This window comes from Apostichopus japonicus, chromosome 2 (assembly GCF_037975245.1).
Source record: "Apostichopus japonicus isolate 1M-3 chromosome 2, ASM3797524v1, whole genome shotgun sequence".
In the NCBI taxonomy this organism is placed as follows: domain Eukaryota; kingdom Metazoa; phylum Echinodermata; class Holothuroidea; order Aspidochirotida; family Stichopodidae; genus Apostichopus; species Apostichopus japonicus.
The window spans coordinates 26,898,423-26,907,964 of record NC_092562.1 but is presented as its reverse complement, the minus strand read 5'-3'; positions in this window follow the sequence as shown (position 1 = coordinate 26,907,964).

The window sequence follows — 9,542 nt, the reverse complement described above, 5'->3', positions numbered from 1 at the left end:
AAATCAAAACATTCCAAAGGGGAGGAGGAACCGTCCCTTTACACCCTTCCTCGGACGGCGAACACTTGGGTGCTGTGAGCCTCCACTACTGAAGGTTGCCCATGGGCCCCCACATGTCTAAATACGACCCTGAGTATGCTATGGGGATTTGTTAAGGAAGGCCTAGCTGAATTCTTTAGTTTTGGCGTGTTTGGTATTTCTCTTATCGTTACCGGATGCCATAGCTTTCACAATAACTGCAAGTCTTATGCTCACATATTATGACAAAACATGACTATATCTAGGCTCTCGATCACGACAATGTCTGTAAATTAGCTCTGACGATGTCCTTGCAGTCCAAAGTGCGACGTCATTCTATAGGAAGTTTCATAGAACTACAGCGTCGCTGAGTAATTAGAGTACATGTATGTAAATATTTTACTGTTTGGTAACACTTCCCAAGTAATGTAGGTTTGGCCATAAAACACTTTCAACACGTTTCTTGTCAAGTGTTGTTAACTTATATTTCAAAAGAAAATGCAAAGGTGTTCATGGTTGCCTGTGGCTGTCGTTAACTCACATTCAACAAGAAATATATGCTTTTTTCCGCTTCCTAAACGGTCATATGATGCAACGGACAGAAAACGACGCCCCTTTTTTGAAGGGGTCTTGTGAAACTGGCAAAACGCATCTCGAAGATCATTATATCTGTCCATTATCGTTACATTTTCGCGGGAGTGTCATTGATAAACGATATCTATGAAACATAAGCCTTCTGGGTCGACTTATATAAATGCAATGAATTTGTTTAAGAATTGTATACTTTGGGTCGTAAGCTGCAAGAATTTGTTTTAAATAAACGACATCGGTGTGCGCAGAGACGTCGCTAAAGGGGTGTGTGGGGTGTCTCACCCCCCCCCCCAATCTTGTTAAAACTGACGATAGTTGGAAAATGTCCGACTGTCGCACTCTAATTTACCTATGCCTATTCATACATTCTTTTGATTGTGAATGACCTAAAAATTTTGGTCAAAATTGACCTTTAACCCTTCAACTACTCCAGAAGTTTGATCACAGGAGGAGGATACAGTATGGATAAATAAATGACAAATTAAAGCAATAAAATTATCAGTGCCCTGATGACATGATTCACGCTGCAATTGCCAGATGGCTAACATAATGGAACAAAATTGAAAACAATATTTCTCGTTGTGATACAAAATGCTATGAGGGCGAAAATTGAGCAGCAAGTTTTCTAAGCAAGCCACTACTTCAGCTACTAGAAAAGTCTTAGTTCTTGGTAGTTTATTTACACATTGATATCTTGGCAACCAAGTTCAAACTGACTTCAAGTTGTAACTATAGACGGTTCTATGCTTCTCCCGTGTGGAAATTATGTTTTCAAGTTTGCATTTAAGCCCAGTATGGTAAAAAAAAATATACATTTGTTTTCACTTCAATGAAGAAATATCACTCCGAAAGGGAATAAGAATTCTGATGCAACGATGAGATAAAGTGTTCTATAAGTACTCTGACAATCATTATTATATTTCAGCACTAATATATTTATTTTTTGAAAATTTAGAATTACAAAAATAACCGAACAGGTTTACTGTAAATAAATATTTACTGACGGAGGAAAATGATCGACATAAAAACTCCACACAATCCTTATAAGTTGCTCTAATCAGAACTGCAAATTCTCCTTTTAGCGACTACATAAATAAGCTTGAATGTTATGAATTATCGTCAAATCACTTTATCGGTGCTGTACGTGGTTGCATAACATTGGCTTATCAGTCAAAGGGTCAAGAACGTTTCGCCAGTACTGTTTTTCTTAGATGATAGAAACTATTTAAAAAACTGAAGAAATCGTTTTTAAATGACAATTAGAGAACAAAACATTTCTTTATTTTCTTCGTGTTTTCGATAACACTGATGGATTAATACGGACAGGTTTGCTTTTCCTCTGTATATACTGCTTGTTTAATGTTTATATTTCTGTTTCTTACTTTTTGATGTCCATTTTTATTTTACATTTACTTTTTATTCTTTACGTTTTTCTTATGTTTTAAATACTGCTCGTTTAGTGTCATACTTTCAAATATTTAATATTTATAGATTTTGTAACTGAGGTCCTTGGGCAAGTTTAGCCTCAGCTAACCAAGTTACCCTCTACTATGCGAAGTTTAAAAAAAAAAAAAACATAATAAATACGAGGAAAGCAAAACAGATAAAACATATACAGTAAGAATAGTTATTTTCTGTTGTTTAAATTTCTGTTTGATACAGATCATCCGTTGTTTCTCTTTCCTGATTTACGTCCAACCGCAATCACTTTCACGTTTACATTACAATAACACGTTGAACCTTAAAAAGTGAAACCTATAGTCACGGTTTTATAATCTCTTGTTTATTTTCTCATGCCATAACGGAATTTTGTATTGGATGTATAAATATACTGATGTTGAAATACTTTAGCTACTACTTTAGCTAACACGTTGAACCTTAAAAAGTGAAACCTATAGTCACGGTTTTATAATCTCTTGTTTATTTTCTCATGCCATAACGGAATTTTGTATTGGATGTATAAATATACTGATGTTGAAATACTTTAGCTACTCCACGACTACACATCCTCGTGTTTTTAAAGAAATAAATGCACCAAGTATAGGAAGCAGAGCAAACTAGTTTCACTTATCAAATGTTGTGATGTGATTTGAAACTTTCCATGCATTAGTCCTCGGCATTATTGAGTGTACTTTAAATACCGTTACTTTTTTTTCTTTGTTAAACCATGCAGAATATGTCACTCTCCCAACAAAACGTACTGGCTATACCGTTTACGGACTCGTTTCCATATACGATTTATTGTGAATTCATACTAACATACGGACAATATAAAGCTTATTTTATGCTGGTTGTCTATATAGAAATGTGCATTTATTCTACGAATTCTACAATGTAAAATATAGAACAAAGTTGCATGGACGGTCTAACAAATTACAGAAAGATATTTTGTGATCGAAACTTCAAAATATTTGTGTAGAACAATGGTTTCAAATTATATGAATTGTGGATACGATGACTGTTACTATTATAATGCATGTCTAGTCAACATCAGTGTCCAATTACTGACCTTCATATACCAGATATAACCAGTGTTATTTGTCAAAAGTTTATCAACCGTTTTTAGAAAGGTTTTAAATTCCAATTTAGACTCAAGAAGAGAAAAATACATGTATAAGGGGTATAACAATTGACAAGAAGATACTAAAAGATCTAAACATAAAATTGAAATTTCTCACATAAAAACAGCTTAACACTGAGGATTGTCATCTGTATATGTAGCGGAATTGTTTCACCTGAGGTAAACCCAGACTTATAATGTGTAGCATTGTTTGAAAAGCAAAATATACGATGACTCTGAAAATGCTCTAAAAATATGTAAATCCAGTGTGTTAAAAAAAAACCGAAACAATATCCACCTTTTCAAAGCGTTTCATTGTTCTGTTGTAAGTAACTATGCGAAAATAAGCACTCTTTGAAATTTCATTTCTGCGCTTTATCAATTACATTTTAAAAGTTATTAAAAGTTGTAACGTGGTCAAAATGTTTACGAAGCAATTACGTTGTCTTTCTTACAATGATTGATTTTAAAACGTATTTCATAACATCTGGGTATAGAGTACAACTTTCAATGTTTTAGATATATGAATATCCCTATTATTTAACTGTTATAACTGACTAAATGTGAAAGTGAAAATAAAACATTTGAAAAACGGTATAACAATAACCCAAGAAAAATTATTGATGTAACTTTTTCGAAGGTTTCTGTGATTTTCGTAATATTCTGAGTACGAAGAGGAAAAAAATTCGTTAAAGTAACAGATTGGTTTATGTAGGCAAATGTCACCTTTTCTGCCACAAAACACGTATGCCATGGCCGCAGCCTGCGGGCGGATATGTAGGACGAAGATGCACCCTGAGATTACCACTTCCTAAATGAAAGTAAGCTTACGGTAATGTGAACGCCTGGACATTATGCGCTATTTCAGTTAGTTTGAGCGATATGTTCATATCATTTCTTATGATTTCATAAGTCATTATTGTGCAACTCAAGATGAAAGGCACGAGTGCTTTTATATATTCAATTACCTGTGTTAAACAATGAATGAAGTAGAGTTTATAAAGTAACGTTAAGTCCCATTTACCGAAGGAATATATTTTTTTTCTAATTTACAAGTTTTTTAGAAGTGTAAATTACTAAAACGAGATCTCAAACTAAAGAATGTTAAGATGCAACTTACAAGTCCTTGTAAGTGCCATTACCGGCAAACTGGGAGGCAATTTTAGGCAAATATTTCCTTGCTATGATACGCCAACCGATGTCGGCGGTCCGCTTAGATAGTGTCAGTTTGGTCCCTTTCTGGGAATGCCACCCTCCCCCATTTATTCTTTTAAAAAGGCCATGGTATATACACACATCAAAAGCATCAATACGTGACATTTGGGCGATACGTGATGTCTCTCCGCTGCCCGCTGGGGATTTCACCCAGGCTACGGCTCTTTACTGAATTATATTTAGACAAAGAACATTGAATTATTGTTACACATACACGTTTTCATCTATTATTGTAATTCGATTACATAAAGTTTTGTTCTTAACACACACACATCATTCATGTCATTTGCTTAAAGCAGTGATATTCATAGTTATGTAATACAAATGTTGCTAATATCTTGCAATGATTGAAGCATTTATTAAAGACAAAATATCACTGAGCATTATACGTGACCTGCGTATTATTTTGCGGTTTTCTAAAACATACATGTTTGTGTTTTGTTATCATATGTTGGCATAAACTGGTTCTTCTGGATTATCTTCCTTGAGAAGGTGATGACAAAGGCCGTAATCATCCTGTGTACAAAATGAGGATACATTATACGAACTGCATTTAAAAGTTACAACTGCGTTTTACTGTGCTCGTTATGTGTGCTTTCACACTACATTGCTATACCACATCCAAATATTTTGCAAATTAAAGGAAATTATAATCAAGATAAAGTTGTAGATATATTTGAAAAAGTTTGCATCAGTCATGTTACTGCAAAGTACTTTAGTTAAGTGAATCACAAAGACAGGAAACTTGAACTACATTCCGATGACGATCGTAGGTGGGAACCGACTTTTACCAACCATTATTATTGTACGAGTGTTTAGTGTGTTGCGAGGCTAGCGTGTACTTCTCGTACCCTCGCCTGCACCAGAGACCGGCACCCCTATTGATCATCACTACAGTGTAGTCATTGTTAACGACATTTGCAAAAAATAAATTTTTTGTTTTTAATTTTCAAACCAGAAAGGTACTATCACGAAATACTCCTTCCAGTAACACTTCATATCCGCATTTTGATGATATGTGAAGGGAATCTCGTTTCCGGTAAGGGCTGAACGGGGAATGTATTATGTTTGCGGAGGACATTCTAACCGCTACTCTTACATGTGCGCATATGACAAGTGGTAGGAAATATCCTCGAAAGACAAGTTGATTGGGTCACACAACCAAAAGGATACTCTTTTTCATTTTTTAAACGAGTATGAGTACTCAAATAGAAGCCAGTGTACTTAGTATGGTGGAGTACATTGCTATGAGCAACACGTGAACCAACCTTTGAAAGAATCATACTATGGTTGCTTCCTCTCAGCTGTCGAACTGTGCTGAATTAATCAACTTTGTTTTCCATCCTCATCCTTTCCATTTCGGATTTTACTGCCAGGAAAATTCCAGTGTGACCAGCACCATTTCTATATAATAAGTATAAAGGAAATAGTGAATGAGTACAGTATCACAATGTACATGGGTTCGCTGTTATATTCTTAGATACTTCGACAATGCTGAAAATATCCAGTTATTAAGATATTTCAAGGAAAACAATTGAATTCACTGCAGCATGAACGCACATCACGATGCCTATAACACTTCGAATTTTTCATGGATATAACACTATGGCATCACCCTGTATCTGATAGATATTCTATATACTTTCACCAGAAGGAGTACCTTTAAGTTTTTGTGTGCTTGGAATGCCTTTGTCTTTGTATGACGTGTTATGGGAAGATGTTTTTGCAAGGAGAAGCAGAAGATCAAGAAAAGTTATCAATAAAAAAAGAATACACTGAATAGTTTTATGCAGAAGAGGACAGTATACCATGAATGTTCACTAGAATTATGTACGGCATGCTCATTCGTTCTCACTAGAAACATCGTTTGGGTGAAGGATAAATCTGATTGTTTTGACAAATTCAATAATTCATCAAGTTTTCTCCAAAATTAGAAGTGTTATTGTAAGAAGACAATATAATCTTATTTCTTGCCAGACCAAGTGCCAAATGTTTTTTTTTTTGTTGTTGTTGTTGAACAAACCGGGATTCGGACTAATGACCACTGGATCCCCAGCCCGACGATCTACCATCTGAGATTCCGAGCCCTTTGTATGTGGCGATCCCAATATAGCCATGTATATGCTATGGCGCCAGTCAGTAGCTACATTTCCTTGTATCTAGTGTAACCAGGATGTAAACCAAAGTCTCATTCGACACAATGGAGGGAATGGACTTCATGAAAATATCGGCTTTTTATATATACTGTAATTCTATAGTAAATGAATAATTGGGAAAAGTCAGTTATGCGTTATTCATTTACTTATGTATATATATATATATATATATATATATATATATATATATATATATATATATGTATATATATATGTTGATACTAGATGAGACTAGTGGAACACTAGTAGTTGTTACTCGGAGTTTCACGCGTTATAGCGATCTTCAGACAACTTTGTCATACAACATATATTACGCTCTGTCCAATGGACATAGAGCACTCTGCGCCAAGATAGACGCCAACCTACTCTATGTATATATATATATATATATATATAAATAAATAAATATGTACCAATATTGCGGTCACTATATATATAAATAACATCCATGTGAATATTATTTAGCAAGAACATATGACCCACGGACATATTTTAACTTCCCCCGAAACTCCCCCCCCCCCCCCAATTTGGTACTCCCTTACATTTGTATCTGCTTTAAATCATATGGTCGTACGTTTAGAAGGGACGGTAGGTTGACGGTACCTTTTGAATCAGAACCAGAAAGACAATCAAAATGTAAGTGAGATGAAACCAATCACGAGCACCGTTAACCTACATTATCTGATGATGTAGGCTTCATGCTAAATCTTCACTGCAGCCGAACTTTACTTTTGATAAAGTACAGCTCCATATGGCAACATTTTCAGTTAATGAAGATCACCTAAGCCAAATTGTGGAAGCATTCTTTCACAGATATTTGGTTTCTTTGCAGTATCAAAATGGTTATTGATAATTATGTGCTATATAACATTAGAAAGAATGCATTCGTGGAGGTCTCGATGGTGTCACTCTGAGTTTCGAACATCCATGTCTCGTTCTTTGATTAATAGGTCTCGACATCAATCTGGTGAGTCATGTCACTAGCATATCTAGTATACTGTGGAGACAAACAGCTACTTGAAATTATACACCTACGGAATGGCCTTCTTAATTGCTCACGAGCAATCTCTTCACGTTGTATAATTACCGGTGCTATATAGCCTGTATGTATATAGCACACTATACTTATAAATTAAGTATATTCCTCATACTACGAGACACTACGCAAAAAAAAAAACCCAGGCTACAGCGAATTTCATAATCAAACGATCGAAAACTCCATGCACAATACCAAACAGTATTATATTAAATTGATAGTTAATTTATGTAAGAAATGCATTAGCGTAAAGAAGAATGATGGTATTTAATGAGTAATTAAGTACATTTTTCAACTTACGTCTTAAGTCACCGGTATGACGACAGCTAAACCTCTAGTAACCAAAGTGGCAACTGGTTCGGGAAATATTCCTTAAATAAATATAATACATCAAACTTTTATACCTAGGATTTCCGTTTTAAATTACTATCAATTCAAATGATTGATTTCATATGTTCGTATTAAATTTACTAAATAAGTTACTCGGATGTTTAATGTTAGGCTACTTACCCTCGGTGATTAACTTGTGTGCACAGTGTAGTTGGCCTAACAAGAAATGCAAACTGAGAGTGTTGCTGTCTACCAATTTGAACCGCAATGGTTCTGGACAACAATAGCTCACCGATATCATTAATCGTATTCATCACTATTTCATGGCTGACTAACTTTTTTTTAAATATTTTTAGGCGTTTCGTTGATATTCTTTGATGGTCAGCCTTTCATGGTGCATGTTTTTCTTCTCAACGGAGCATTTTTTTTTCAGACAATGAGCAAAGACTGGCATGTTTCAATGATTTCATAAGATGTCTCATAGAAAGTGCAAATGGTTTACCATATTTATTAGCAAATTTTATCATATATGATAAATTACTACAATTTAAACAATTTCAATTCAAATCAGACAAACGCTTTAAAGTACCACATAATACAAGTTCCACTTGTTCCCTATTTATTATATAAAATAACTCAATTTACGGGGCTTTAAATCAGTCCAGAAAAAAACAATATTGGATCTCCTCGCTTTGAAAAAAAGAGAGATTAATATATAAGAGTTCAAACGACTGCTATATAACCGTCGTACTATTCAGCCTTCTAAATTAAACCTCGTTTTAAGGTTGCAGACAACGTAGGTCATTGTCTAGTAGAGATACCCTACTTAGGATACTCTTTAAGGCTTAGTAGTGAAACTATAATGTAAACGTGCAAACGTCACCTTAAGTAATTTGTATCGTGAGTGGAATGAACTAGCGTTACGACTGGAAATCCCAAACTAATCCTGATTAATCAAGAACGCATTTTACTCCAGAACCAATTATCCGCGAATTGTGATATTTCTTTGTGGTAAAAGGAATGAATCAGCAAACGTTCAGCCTTTGCTCACTCATACCCGCAGTGTGAAATGGGGGTGTAGGCGGTTTTACACTATCTAACGCAACGTAGTGGCCAAGAACCTGAAGTATTTCTAAGGGAGGGCCCGAAGAACATGAACTTATAGCATGCTCCTCATGGTGAAACATAATTGCACCTATTAGGTGAATTGAGTGTACTTTTAATAGTAGGAAAGACTAGCGTAGGTTCTTATGACCAATTAGACCGGTTTCTGCTCTCCACTTTTATAGGAGGAGCTTCATCAGTAGTAAGCCTTTGAATATTTTATATTCGGCATGAGCGTCTCGTTCTCAAAATGCATCTATTTTCTGTGCACGAGTTTTTATGGACTCATAGTGCATCTATAAGAGCATCTAAAAGAGCTTCGTGTGCACCTTGAGAGTCAGCTGATTCTTCGTTAGTACGAAACCTTGAGTTAACAAGTAAATCTTTGAGATTTTGGGCCCTTTTGTAGGCAAGAATCTGTTCTTTTGGAAACAGTTTGGATAATTCCGCGTGTTGCGAAATTAGGTGCCAATGTTTCAAAAGTGCTTTTTTCAGATGCGTTGTTTTGATATGGGGTGTATAGGTAAGCTTG